This window comes from Ambystoma mexicanum, chromosome 2p (genome assembly GCF_040938575.1).
Source record: "Ambystoma mexicanum isolate Mex_15411 chromosome 2p, UKY_AmexF1_1, whole genome shotgun sequence".
In the NCBI taxonomy this organism is placed as follows: Eukaryota; Metazoa; Chordata; class Amphibia; order Caudata; family Ambystomatidae; genus Ambystoma; species Ambystoma mexicanum.
Window position 1 is genome coordinate 1,302,298,714 of NC_090923.1, and position 15,279 is coordinate 1,302,313,992.

General features: G+C 46.8%; 1 protein-coding gene across 3 annotated transcripts in view; it reads right to left on the bottom strand.

The window, feature by feature from the left end:
• CCZ1 (CCZ1 homolog, vacuolar protein trafficking and biogenesis associated) overlaps window positions 1–15,279 on the bottom strand; it is a 732,451-nt gene that overhangs the window by 214,804 nt on the left and 502,368 nt on the right. The gene's annotated exons all lie outside the window — the stretch shown is intronic.

Consider the following 15,279-nt stretch of genomic DNA (forward strand, 5'->3'; position numbering starts at 1 on the left):
TAGCTTCTTGGGACCAATCAGCTTCCTTCATAAGTTGTTTGAAACGGGTGACATAGGTAAGCATATCCTTGGATCCTTGTCGAAAATCAAGTAGACGTTCCTGAGCGCTGTAAACCTGCTCAGGACGATCAAACATGGCCTTTAGGGCTTCCACGAATCCATTGTAATCATCCAGGAGGGCGTCGCCCGAATTGACTAGAGGAGTTGCCCAGGTTAATGCGTTGCCAGTGAGGTGTGATATCATAAACCCCACTTTTGCTCTAGGGGTGGAAAAGTAGTAGGGCTTGAAGGTGAAATGCACCAAGCAAGAGTCAAGGAGGGCACGAGGGGTCTTTGGAGAACCATCATATTTGTCCACAACTCCTCCCAATAAAACACTTTCCTTGGTAGCAGAATCACGAGACAATACCAGCTGCTTTAAGGCAGCGTTCTCAGCCTTAAGGTTTTGAACTTCTGTGGCGAGTTCCTGCATGCATCGCATGAGGTCTTGAACCGCGGCTTCCATCCCTGTATCCGTATCGATTTTTAGGCGTCTCAATCTGTCACAAGTCTCTCCCCTTCTCACATGTCTTTCCTGTTTGCTTGCGACCTTCTTTTGTGACTCCTTCCCCACGGTCCGGGATTTGCATAAGCCTGCGCGCGGGTCTTCGGATTACAGCGTGCTTCGTTCAGGTTGTTCATAAAGGAACCAGGAAAGAACAATGTCCGCGTGCGGAGGCATGGAACCCGTGGCTCGAGCGCGGGTGAAAATCCAGGAAAGTTTTGGGTAAGTTGTGGGATGAAAGGAAAAGGAGGAGGAAAACAAGGAACCGGGAATAGAGATCAGAAAAACAGCCCCGAGCAAACTCCGGCAGCACACGTCCAGCTATGGCGAGCAGTAGCGTTGAGACGCGCAGAGCCGCGGGCCGTGCCTGTTTTGTAGAATGTAGAGCGTGTAACGCAAAGACTGGTAAGCAGCGTTCCGCATCAAGCAGCCATGTTGGAAGGATTACTGAGTTCAATCCCCTATGTGTCAGGGACCACGAAGTCCAGAAGGGACGCAGACGGCGGTTCATGACAGCTGAAGATCTTCTTTGCAGGTAAGTAAACATCTTGCACAATGTTTTTAGAAAAGATGGTAGGAATAAAATCACTTGAAGGGCCACAAGCTGGGAGGCTTGTGAGGGGCAAAGCTGCAAGCAACTCTGCAAGGGCAACCAAGACAAGTCTCAACTGAGAACAAGTAAGGCTACACAACAAGAGGTAAGTGCTCTTAACTTTACAGTACCTTTGGTTAGAAGAAATGGTTCCAGCTGGCTTCCGTTCCTGTGTAGCTCTGCAGTTCCTGTTGTTCCTGGGCCTCAGTCATGGGGACAAGAGGGAGGACGTCTGGAGACTCCTGCATTACAACTTGAAGGTCAGCGGCAGCAATGGGCAAACTTCAATTCACTGGCACTTTGCGGTTTCAGCTCCTCGCGTCTATAGCAAATAGCAACAAAGCGGTTTCACGGATATGACTGTGGACTTTCCTCGCATCTGGAGTCCAGCACTCTGTTGAGGTGGCTCAGGCTTGGCCAGTCCTGCTTCAAGGGAGTCCGGAGGGTCTTCCTGTAGCTCGGGCCTGACTTAAAAGCAATACTCTCGGTTTGGTGTTCCTCTCCATGGCAATTCGGGTCCTGCAGCAGCAACAGGATTGGTCCCACCAACTCAAGGGGAGAAGTCGACCTTGCAGGGCTTCTCTAGTCGAAATGAATTTGGAGCTTCAGCACAGCAGCACGGCTTCACCGGGCAAACCAACAGTTCAAGAGTTGCAGCAGGCGTCTCTTCCAAGTTCTTCTTCGGATTCCTTTGTCCAGTGGTCAACTCTGCCTTCCAAGCCAAAAAGCTCTGCCTTTTATGCAGGTTTCTCCCATTCATTCCAGCTTAGCTGTCACTCACACAGCAGGGTGGCTGTCCTTCAAGGACAGCCAGCCTGCCAGTCACCTTTGTGTGCATTCCTATAACCAAGGGGATTAAGCACAGGGAGTTTGGGGCAACTCCCTCACTTCCTGCCCCTGCCAGACAAGACATAACGAACAAAGGGCCCAAACCTGGGTTGGCGCGCAGCGTAAATCCCAAAAAGGACCTTTCCAACAAGAAATGGTGAAAAAAGAAGACCGGGGACATTTTGACAAAATGGGCACCCAGGGGTGTCTTACTGCAGCTGCAATTGCAGCCTGCTGTAAAAACACACAATGGTAGTAAAAAGTAAACCACTGCCACCAGCCATTAATTGTAGAAAGAGTAACATAAAAATGTTACATGAGGAACTAGACAAAGGGGATACTAAGTAACCCCTCCGGCATCCTATGGTAAGATAGTATATGCTGGGTCTAGAAAGTTACAAAATGTAAGTAAAGTCAATTTCACTTCACTGCTCTTGGAAACAGTAGTTTCACCAAGAGAAGGTATTTAAACCTTTGGGAAATCTAAGCGACTTCCTAAGTTGTTTGAAACGGGTGACATAGGTAAGCATATCCTGGGATCCTTGTCGAAAATCAAGTAGACGTTCCTGGGTGCTGTAAACCTGCTCAGGACGATCAAACATGGCCTTTAGGGCTTCCACGAATCCATTGTAATCATCCAGGAGGGCGTCGCCCGAATTGACTAGGGAAGTTGCCCAGGTTAATGCGTCGAACTGCACTGAAGGTTCTGTGTGACACAATGCAAAGATGATGCCTATAGAGTTTGTCAGACTCCTAAGTCAAAAGAAACACAGAGTCTAATTCACAGAAAAGATACATGAGAGAATCGGAAAAGGTCTCACTCTCTCCAGGTTTGAAATTAAAAGTCCTAAAGTCCAGCAAAATGAGCTGGGGGTCTCTAAGGTACAGGGGAATTAGCACATTTGTGAGAATTCTCCCTAACAGTACATGACCCCCCCAAAGGTTACATGCGATATTACCAGACTATTCAGATCAATGTTGGCATGGTTGCGGCCAGTTGGGAGACTTTATACACATGTGGTGGCAATGCCTGACAATACAGTCTTACTGGCAAGAAATCAAGTCGAAGATGAAAGATCTTACTGGAGCCTCACTCCCGATGTGCCCTTGCATTATACTGCTAGGAGATGTGCCTGATGATGGTGCATTCCCTGCCTCAGGCTCCAGGGCGGAACTAAACGCAGCAGTTACTGGCGGCCAAATTGAACCGAGCACACTCATGGAAAACGAAGGAGGGACTGATCTTGTCCTACTGGTTGGTCCAGATTTGGGAAGTAGCAGCCAGGGAAAAACTGACCGCATGCACAAATGAAAAGATGCCAAGATTCTCCCGAATATGGGCCCCATTCTTTGAATATGTACAGGACAAAGAACACATGTTTTTTAAGACCACAAACTCTAATGCACCCAATACAAAATTAAGGCACTAAGCAAATTGAAACAGAGAACTGAGGAGTATGCTGGAAGAAAGGTTTGCTGAGTAGAGAAAGTGACCGGGACATAGAACAGCATTGAGAGACACAGAAGGAACCAAGCACTTTTATTTATTACTTATCATTTTATTTAGCAACCTTATTAACATTTGTTGGGAACCGTGAGTCACCCGAGAAAAGATATTGCTGACATTGGTCCGAGCCCAGAGGAGGGAGACTAATTGTGGAAAAGGGATCTGAGCCCGGCTGAGGGGCATCCAGGATGAACTGTGAGTCACCCGAGGAAAGATATTGAGAAGGCAAAAGTGAACCCGACTGAGGGATGCCATTGTGATAAGAAACTGTGCTACTGATTCACAATGTTTGAGCCCCGCTGATGGAAAAGGGATCTGAGCCCGGCTGAGGTGGATCCGGGGTGAAAAGTAACTTACCTGTATTGAATCTTTGTAAAGGAAATTTTCGTTTGTTCTGGTACATCAGGCCCTCTGAGTCGAGAGACTTTGATAACACAAGGGACTTGGGCATAGAAGGTCCTGATGTTGTTAATGGAACTGTGTCCTTGTGCCGTAGAAGCCCAAGAATGTGCTATGCTCGAGTGAACAACCTTGTCCCGTGCTAAAAACGTGGGGAAGGGAGGCCAACGGCTGGAACATCCTGACATTTCATTTTGTGAACACTTTCTTTTTCATGAACATTTTCCCACACTATTTGTAAATTACCGGTAAGTATTTTTTAAGTATAGGCGCTTTTATTTTCACAAGACTCCACTAGGACTGCATTATTATTATTTGATGGTCGTAGCTTACTCCCATCTTTAGATGTAGGTTTAGATAGGCGTTTATCACGCCCTTGATAAATTTCAATAAACGCTGTTGAAATGTGGTCACTTGTAACTGTCTTACTTTGATACCATGCCTTCCTTACAATACACACAAATCGACTACCTCTTTACGTGGCAAGAACAGGTTGGGGAATTCATCAGAGCCATGTATGAAGGAAGGACACTATCGGATCACTCGCCCCCGTTTGCTAGTGAATTCAGACCTTCCTCCAGTGCTGACGTGGAAGCTCTCTAGAGATCACATGGCCGAGAAGATCGAGGAGTATTTTGGGGTTTATGAGGGTAGTGTGGAGGAAGGGTGAGTTATGTGGGCCGCATTTAAGGTGATGATGAGGGGAGAAGCCATTGCCAAGGTGGGTGCAGTCAAGAACGAGTTGTTAAGGATTCTGTCAATGTCAGAGGCCAGGACTAAGCAGCTAGAAGGTATACAAGCAGAGATTGAAGGAGCAGGGAGCGCTCTTAACATTTCAACAAGAGTGTATAGAACACTGAGATTGATTAGGTAAATATGATTATGCAAGATAGACCGAAAGATTACACGAGCAAGGGGACAAACCCAGTAGAATGCTTGCTTGGTTATGTCGCAGAGAAAATGCTATTCCCGTTGTTAGTGAGATAGTTGATGAATGCAGAGAATTGTAGAAATCACAGAGATTAATAACATATTTCTGAGATTCTATGAAGGCTTTTACAGCACGGACAGTGTAAACAACATGAGGGACATACAGGAGTCACTATCTAAGATCAATTTGCTTAACCGAACGCAGGATCAGGCGGAGGCTCTAGGGGCACCACTCAGGGAGGAAGAACTGTGGGCAATGGCTCTAGCCTTACCGACAGGCAATACACCGGGGGGGAATGGCCTGCCGGTGGAATTCGATAAGGTATTTCTAGATAAATTGACAGAGGTTGTTGGAGACTTTTGAGGAGGCTTGTGAACAGGGGAGGTTACCATCAAGTAGGAGTGAGTCAATAATTGTCCCAATATTGAAACTAGGAAAGTCGCTTTGGAACTGTGAGTCATATAGGTCATTATCAATGGTAAACCAAGATTGTAAAATGCTAGAAGCCCTATTGGTGGGACGATTAAAAAGGCTAATAGGTCAACTAATTCACTTTGATCAGACAGGGTATGTCGCGCGAAGGACACCTCTGGGAATTTGAGGAGACGCCACGCAGTCATATATAGAATGTGAACTTGGGAAGATGGTTGTGTGGCAATATCACTAGACACGATAAAGGCATTTAACTGTGTCAGGTGGGTCTGGCTCTATGCCCCTTTCGAGTGCCTCAGAGTAGGGGAAGGATTTCTCTGATGGGTGAAACTAATTTATACAACACCTACTGCTAGGGTGCAGACAGGTAGATATGTCTCTGAGCAATGGAATTTGCAAAGGGCACAAAGCATGGGTGCTCGTTATCCCCTATGCTTTTTATATTGGCACTGGAAATCCTGGCAGTGTTTCTTCAATCACAATTTAGTTATGCCGGGTTGACGGTAGATGGGGTCAATCAGGTGGTTTTGTTGTAAACAGACATGTTACTGTATGTTCGGAGCGCTGAGGATATTTTACCATATATTTTTGAGGTGCTTGACATTTTTGCAGTCCTGTCAGGAATCATGGTCAGCAGGGATAAGTCTTGCGTATTTCGGCTGGCAAAGTGGGTTGGACTGGATGAAACACGTTTACCAATCCGGGGCTCAATGGGCAACCAGAACATTTTCGATACCTTGGAGAAGACATTTGCCAGAAAGTTAAATTGACACACGAACGGAATACAGCTAAGGCACGCACTGGAATAGAGAAATCTATTGAAATTTTGGAAGAAACTACCGTTCTCAGTGATAGGAAGGGTGGCACTGATCAAGATAGGGGTCTTACCTTGCCTATTGTATTACTCCATTAATGTATCATTCTACATTCCAAAGTCCTTTTTCAGAGAGTTAAATGGTACATTCAGCGGGTTTATGTGGGGCAGGAAGACGCAGAGTGGCTCTCAGCAACCTTTGTAAAGATTATTCTGAAGGGGGGTGAGGCTCCTGCACATGGAGCTGTATTATTTGGCTGGGTAGCCGCAGTATGTAGCGCAATGGATGTCGGACGATGAAATGCAGGAAACAGAGCTATTGTGGGCAACGATACAACCATATCTGCTGAAAGAAGTGCTGTGGGTAGCTGATAGGAGGATCCCTGATACCCCCTGGTACCCTGTATATATTGAAGCTAGGGAAAAGTATCTGGACACGCACCAGAAAATTGCTAAAATTGGGTGATCCGTATTACTACATTTCCCCTAGCGGCGATATACGGTAAGGATGAAGGGAATCAGTCACTTGGTCACCATAAGAAAAAAGGCGGTTGTGATATGGGGAGACCTGCTCATAGATGGGAAGCTACAGGAGATCAGTGAATTAGTGAGCAATGCGGGAGTGAACAGGGGTCCATTTATAATGCACACGAGATTACATGACCCCAGGATTAATTGAAAGAGTTTCCCGGAGTAACCAGAGTAGGACAGCATTTTAGGGTTATTACACAACATATTGGAGGGCGGCCACGGGGTCTCGAGACTATATCATAGGCTCCTGTCAGTGCTACCTACAGATACATAGAGGATTAAACTCAAATTGGAGGACGATTGAGGTAGGGAACTCACTGATCAGGAGTGGGCAAACACACTATTATACACAAAGACTGTCCAGAAACGCCAGATTTAAACTCACACAATTCTATGTCCTACATAGAGCATATATGATGCCGCACAGGATAGCATAATTCCCAGGATCAAGGGACGCATGGTGCCCTAGATGCGCACTGGAGGAGGCAGACATACTGCACATGTTCTGGGATTGTGTAGTGATTAGGAGGTTTTGGGGTGAGGTAGAGACGATGGTGAGAAGAAAATTCAGATGGACACCAGAGGCCTGTCTGCTCCGATGTGTTACCAAGGCTGAGAGTGACTAGACCGGACCCTAAAATGATAGATCTAGTTTGTATGCTGGCAAAAAGACAAATTGCAATGGCATGGAAGTCCAGCAGTGGCCTGCACATAAACAACTTGTGGTTGGACCTGAAGCATTGGTCCTTGGCAGAATCAGTGATATGGCACAGTGCCTTGCAGAAAGGGTTGAGCAAGTGCAGCGACCATGTGGGAGCCTGGAAGGCGCTGGTGCATTTGATGTTTCTTACACAGGATGAAAAAACCCTGTGAGGCACTATAATGCATAAGGGGAAGGTGTTTGTTATCTGGGATGGAAAATGGGAGGAGGGATGCGGGAAGAGGAGTGGCAATGGATCTCAAAATTTACCACTTAGTGTCCTACTGAATACTGGTCGAAATCACACCTTCACAGAGCCCAGGAAGTTAGGCGGGACAGATGCTAGTTCAACGAGTTATATTATAGCCGTTTGTTGCCATCATGTCACATTTGTAGCGCAGGGATATGACCATGTTGTGATTGCTGACAGACAGATGGTTGAATGCTTTGGCAATAAATAAAAAAGATATAAAACATTTATTTTTAAAAAAAAGTCCCTCGCTCCCCCCAGAAAGAGCCAAGGGGATATAGTGCTGCTTGATACAGGGAAGACTTACAAGGTTGCTGACCCAGTGGAAGTGGAGGTACCTTCCCCTGTGCCCCTGAAAGAAGGGGAGGACTGTAGCTGGGAGAGGTGGACGGTTTGCCGGCGGTTGTGAAGAAGGGATCTTTGCACCCAAGGGATGAAAGGAAGGCTGTAAGGTACATTCTAGGACTTTGAGTCTAGCGTGAATCTGCTGGAGAGAAGTGGAAAAACCTTGTAAAAAGGATGCCAGGAAAGTGTCAAGATTTGTGAAAGTGATACCTGGACGCCATGTGAAGGCAGACGAAGGCAGAGATTTTTGATACCAGCATTAGGAAAGATTTTCTTTTTGCTGCTTTCCTCCCATAGACTTCTTTGGGACACCATTTCTTTTTGCTTTCTTTGAACTCCTGTCTTGGCTTTTTGGAGGCAAGGAAAGACGCCTGCTTTACTTCCCTTGTCTTTTTGCTCATTCTTATGGGGAAACTGATGACTCCATAAGACTATCAGTACTGAGAAACTAAGGGCCTCATTACGAGGTGGGTGGTGAGGGGGTAAAGGCGCCGGAGCAGTTAAGCCCTTACCGCCCTATTACGAGGTCTACTCGCGGGACCCGCTAAGGACGCCTGGTTTTACCAGGCGTCCTTAGCGGGTCCCACGAGCAGCCCAGCATGCTAACAACGGGCCCGTCATTAACAGGCCCGTTGTTAGCATGCTCCCCATTCCCACTGAGCCCTATGGGGGCTCGAATGGGAATGGGGATGGTCCGGGTTCCCTGAATGGGGAAATACCGGGCCCTCCAAGGTCGGAAAAGCCCGGTATTTCCCCATTCAGGGAACCCAGACCCGAGTTTGGAGGCAGCCATGCCCTTCTTAAGGGCATGGCTGCCTCCAAACTCGTAATGAGGCAGTAAGTCTCCCTTTAGGAATTTCTTGTATTGCTACAATTGTATAGATCACCTTAGGGAAGTACATGCAAGATACTTTTGGGGTCATTACGAGTCTGGAAGAAATGCTGGTACTAATGGCTCTGCATTTATTGCGGACTGGATTACTCAGAGTCTCCCGGTAGGGCCAGTGAACTACCGGCAGGCCCCTACTGGCAGAAAAATCACTAAAGCACCGGCACAGTGCCATGCTTCAGTGGTTCCCATTTCATGGCGTCCTAAGGGATGCCATGGAATGGGAACTTACCGCTTTTGCCGGTAATACCCCGGTAACACCAGGATATTGGGTGCCGGTAACGGTAAGAGGAGTTTGCCGGTAACCCACCGGTAGTACCAGAGGGTTACTGGCAAACTCCTAATGAGGCCCTTTGTATTCTTATCACTTTTTCTAAAATGTCTTTTTGGTTACTTTTAGAATTTGCCTAGGATGAGCTGGTGGGAGTTGATATTTTTCTACCATGCTTTATACTTCTTAATCATTCACTTTTGGATTTGCCACAAATGGCTACTAAAGGTGGCTAGCACCGCAAGATGGCCTTGCCAGAAGGTTTTTTGTAGTTCTTTGACCATATTGTTCTTTGGCATTCTCAGGTCAGGAAATGCTGTATATGGAATGCCCTTTCCCGGGGAAAGCTGCGGCTTTCACAGGCAAAGGGGTGGTTTGTGTGTGAGCCTGGATGTGCAGGCTGGGACTGTCTGGTCCCAGTGAACATCTAGGTGCTTGAATGTCTGTTGCTAGGCAGATGTGTTGGCCAGTGGCTAGCCAGGATTGGACAGCCACTGCCTGTTTGAATGGTGCAGATCCTTACCATTGGTGGACCTTGGCGAGCTTCCAGTCCAGATCTTAGACACAAGGACCCCTGCAGCCATTCTTTTTTTTAAAAAAAATCTCTTTATTAGTATGTCATTAAATTAAATCACAGAAGAATCAAATACAGAAAGGAATAGTGAACCAGAGAACACAAATCAAAATTATTCAATTAAAGAACATATCAATAAACAAACAGCATAATCAAATGATCCCTCCGACATACTAAGAACATTTTCATTTTTGTAAACAATAAAAGAGCAAAATACAACAGTCAATAAAAACCTTTAACATAGAACATACAAACAAACACCAACAACACACAGTCACCAAACCAAATCCCCCAAAAAGTATAATAGTGAGAAGAAAAAAAAAAAGAAAAAATATATATATATATATCTTTCCCCTCTTCTTTTCCCCTTCCCTATCTCTTTTTCTGCAGCCATTCTTGAGATCACCTTTGGAGCCAAGTCCTATACCAAGAAGAGAAGCCATCGACAACCAGAGGATGACCCGGTCAGCAGTCCAGCACCAACTCCAGTTAAGTCCCGGTGAATCCCTGCTCCTCTGTCTGATCTAAAGACCACCCTCATTGGTGCTTTGCCCACTGGACAGTGGGAACAAAGCTGTGCCTTCAGAAGTGTCCTTGGACCAACAGATAGACTGACCAGCTCGATCCTGGGTTATCTCACTGCAGCCGTCGCTATTTTGAGTGCATCCTTGGAACTTGGAGGATCTTCATATTGTACAGCATGATGGCTGCTCCTGCATTTCCAGCCTTTTTGAGCCAATAAAAGAAGTGAGAACTTGCTCCTTTGTTCATCCCTGGAAGATCACCTGTCGCCGCCTGACCGTAGTGATTCCAGTTGCAATCTGTCTTCTTTGAATCCCAGAGGTGTCCTGATGTCAAATGCACCGCAGAAGTACACTTTCCCAACTTTGGTTGGTGGCGATCTGGCTAAGAATCCCTTACTGGGCCTATCCTAGTGAATGGGATTGGTTAGTTTGCTTACCCGAGCTTTACTTACTGTAATGAATTCTAGGGTATCGTCACTGCTTCCATGGTAGGAGAGCCCCTTTCCACAAGGCAATGGAGGTGAGGCTGCTACCCAATGGTCCCCTTGGGGGTGGTACTCAGTGGGTGGATCTCATGGGAGAACCTCCTATGCCAAGTATTTCTGTAGCAAAACAAAAGTAGTATAGAGTATTGAGAAGAGGAAGATCTCTAGTGAGTTACAACATCATAACTCACTGAGTACTGGGACGAGGAGGAGGTGCAGAGAAGTACAGAGTACTTACCAGAAACACTTTGTTCATTCTATTGGTTCTCGACAGACGATTGGAAGAAGCCGAGTTAAAAGCAAAGAAGGGCTTGTCAAAGTGTCGAACCCACCCTGGAGGAACCGCGAGACAGAGTATGCTCAGGGAAGGAGAGAGCAAGCAAGGAGGAGGTTACTGTCCAGCTGGTCCTGTGTGCAGGGACAGCGTGTTGAGTAGCAAGGAAGATGCTCTTGGCATCCCTGATGGTCGGCACCTGTGGAGGAGCGGGCCTACGATGACAAAGAAGAAGCAGGTGCGCCAGAGCAGCCGATGCCTGGAGACAGGAGGAGGAAACAGGGGAAGCCCCACCACAGACGGCAGGTGTACGGGATGTCCCGAGAACATTGCAGATCACGAAAGGGGAGGCTCTGAGGGCCATGTAGAGTGGTAGAGACGATATGAGGAGGCAAGTAAGCCTAAAAAGCCACATAATAGAGTCTGGTACCCTGTTGAAAGTCAAAAGACATTTAGAAAGCCTAATCACAAGACTAATACTTGGTAGAACAGTGAAGCTAGTTTAGCGGGGTACTGGCAGAAACCCGCAGAGCAAGTCTGGGACCTGCACCCATGAAAAGAGAACTGTGTGAGTGACTTACAATAAATGCAGTACTTGGCAGGCCAGTAGACCAAGTCTGTATGTGACGCCACAGCTTGTGAGTACATTCAAGCTATTCTTTTTCGTTGCAGTGCCTAGTAAGAGGAAACCAGGTCTGCCAACCAGGCTCAGGGACGCACCACAGCTTCAGAGTGCATCAGAGTTATTCTTTTTTGCTGCAGTACCAGGTAGGAGGAAACCAAGTCTGCCAACCAGGGTCAGGCACCCACCACAGCTTGGGAGTACATCCAGGCTATTCCTCTTCGACGCAGTGCCTGGAAGGAGGACACCAGTTCTTCCAACCAGGGTCAGGGACCCACCACAGCTTGGGACTGTATCCAAGCTATTCTTCTTTGCCACAGTGCCTGGTAGGAGGAAACCAGGTCTGCCAACTAGCATCAGGGATCCTCCCCAGTTTGGAAATATATCGAAGCTCCTTTTCTTTGCAACTCTGCTGGTGGAAAGGAACTAGGTCTGCCCGTCAGGGTCGGGGACCCAGAGACAGACAAGAAGCCTTACGAAGGGCCAACTAGGGAACTGAGTTTCCCCAACGACTGCTGAACTGTATTTCAAGCCTGAACAAGACCGGGAAAGGGAGATATTCACCAAACACGTCAGGATCTGAAGATTCCAGAAACGTCTTTCTTCAGGGGAAGCAAGGCACCGCCCAATGGGTTAGAAAGACCTTATTTTCATTTGGTTTAAAAGTTAGATTGTAAGGGACAGAGTTAGAATTCTGACATTGGATTTTTTGCTTTGGACATTCTGACATTAGTTATTTCAGTAGAGACAGGGAAACCCTTCTTAGAGTTAGACCAAGATAAGGTTTTTTTCCCATTTTTTTAAAAAAAAATTTCACTTGAATAAAAGTTTGTAATAATCACCATGACTCCCCCTTGGCAGGGTCTTACTTCTGCACCCTTACATTACCTTTTTGACTTTTTGAGTAAGATCCAGGCTTCGATGCTTTGGCAGGAGTTGTGTGGCTACTGCTTTCTCAATCATCCAGAAACCTAGAATTTCGAGGGTTTGTAGTAGACGAATCTGCTCAACTCTGTCTCCCGGCGGCCAAAATTCACTCCACCAAACGGGAGATCCGCAGACTTCTACAGAGGGACGATGTTTCTCTTCGAGACCTAGCAAGGGTAATAGGACTTCTCTCCTCCTCTATCCAAGCTATATTTCCCGGACCTCTACACTACCGAGAATTACAGAGGCTAAAGGGACAGCATTTAAGACACAGTCTCTCTTACTCACAGCGACTGACGCTATCACCAGAAGCGAGAACGGAACTCAACTGGTGGCTCACACACATGGAGGCCTGGAACGGCTGAGCAATCTTCGGATCTGCCCCAGATATAGTGATAAGAGTCAGACGCCAGCCGTTCCGGCTGGGGAGCGAGATGCGGTCCAGTGGCCACAGGAGGAACACGGTCACCCCAGGAACTCGAGATGCATATCAACTGCCTAGAGCTCCTAGCGGCCTCCTTCGCAGTACGCTCCTTTGCCAAAGACAGAGTGAGCTGTTGTATCTTACTGAAGATGGACAACATTTCAGCAGTAAGATACATCAATCATCTGGGTGGTACCACATCTCGGCCCCTCGCAGAACTAGCCAAAGAGTTTTGGCACATCTGTCTAGAACACCGGCTTTCGGTCACGGCAGAGTATCTACCAGGCCTTACGAACATAGTGGCGGATTGGTACTCCCGACATACGATCGATTACAGCGACTGGAGGCTCGACAGAGAAGTCTTCCTTCGACTTCAGCAAGTTTGGGGTCCCATGCCCAAGGACCTGTTTGCCTCACGCCTCAACACTCAGCTACCAGTGTTTTTCAGCTGGAATCCAGATCCAGCAGCAACTGCAACAAATGCTTTCCTCCAACATTGGACCAAAGTGGTACACTATGCCTTTTCCCCATTCAACATGATTGCGAGGACCCTGCCGAAGGCCAGTCAGGAACAAACAGAATTAGTCCTCATAGCCCCGGTCTGGACCTGTCAGACCTGGTTTCCAGTTCTTCTGGAACTTTCTTCAGATTTTCCAATCCTTCTACCCCGATTTCCTGATCCCCTGTTGGATCCAGTGGGGCAGCGTAACCCCTTTCTCCTCCAAGGCTCTCTGATCCTAGCAGCCTGGAGGATTTCAGGTCGAGGTGGAGAGTTCCAGGCATGTCTCACATGGCAGTCAGCCTCATCGATGAGAGCTGGGCGCCGGGTCACTCTCAAAAGATACTCCAACTCTTGGAACGCCTGGAGGAACTGGTTCCAAGACAAAGGATTACATGCAGTTTCAGCACCTATAGAGGAGATTCTTAATTTCCTAGGTCTGGCCTACAGCTATTTCAGCAGGCCACGACCTCCTAAAAGGGATCCCAGCAGGAGAGCACCACCTTGTTTGCAGACTACTCAAGGGAGTCAGACTTACAGTCCCGCCTCCATCCCGTTGCGGTAAGCTTTGGGACGTTGACAAAGTGCTGAACCTTTTCTTATCTTGGCCAGAGAATGAAGAGTTATCCGGCAAACTCACTACACTGCTCTGCCTCGTCCCCTGCAGGAGAGTTTCTGACGTCAGAGCCCTCGATCTAGCAGGCAGAATCTTCTCCCCCGATGCCATAGTGTTCCATATACATAGGAGGACGAAGTGCAACTCAGAGTGATTTCTTATCCGGGACCAGCCCAAGCTCTACTTTGTCAGATGCCTGAAGGCTTACGAAGAGGTTACTGCTCCTCTTAGAACCTCTCCTAATGGGCAACTATTGATAGCCTTCTGCAAACCTCATAAAGCAGTTTCCGCTCCAACCCTAGCACGCTGGGTGCGGTGGACTTTAACCCAAGCAGGAATAGATACCTTGCACTTCGGAGCCCACTCCGTGAGAGGAGCCATGGCTTCCAAGGCCTTCCAGGTCGGAATCTAACTGGAAGATATCATGAGAATGGCGGACTGGGCAAGTGAATCTGTATTTAAACAATTCTACTTGAAACCGGTAGAACAGCCGGCATCCATTGTGGTAAGTAAGCTTTAAACAAGCATAATGGGAGCCTACGGTCTTGACGTAGAATAAAGATTTTCAATAATAACTTACTAGAAAGTCTTAATTCTATTAAAGACATGGAGGCGAGCATTATCCCACCCGGCGAGAAATTAAAATGTATCACGCTTGATGATTATATATGTACATTGCTAAAATTGTTACATAATTTTGAATGCATGACTGCTCCTCAAAATAACACAACGTATTTTCTCTCCCACCCCTCTAAGGGAACTAGGGTTGTAATATACACAAACTAACTTGAAATCTCTATCTCTCTCTTGACAGCGTCGACAGTCAAATCCGCCTACTCCACGGCACATTTCTCTCTCCTGCTATGAAATGGCTTCGTTTCCAATTCTTCAATCGGACAAGTTTGCAGCTTCGAAAAAGGAAGTGGCATCATATTCAAGACTGTTTATATGGGGACTTAGACACTCATTGGACGATCCAGGTCACATGTTGGTGACCTCGTATTGAACTTTCCACAGGCCTCCTGGGAAATAAAGTTTTATGTTGTTTCAGGACTTGAAGGACATATTATGATGTTTCTTGTTGGTTTTTATTGTTAAATTTTTCTGTGCACCTTTTTTCTACATGCATATGACCTACGGCACTCAGGTGCACGGAGAAAAATACCTTGCTGCTGAGTTTTCTTTAAATATTTAAAGAAAGAAAGAGAAGCATAATGCTCGCCTCCGTGTCTTTAATAAAATTAAGACCTTCTAGTAAGTCATTATTGAAAATCTTTATTCAGAAGCACTTACAATGTGAA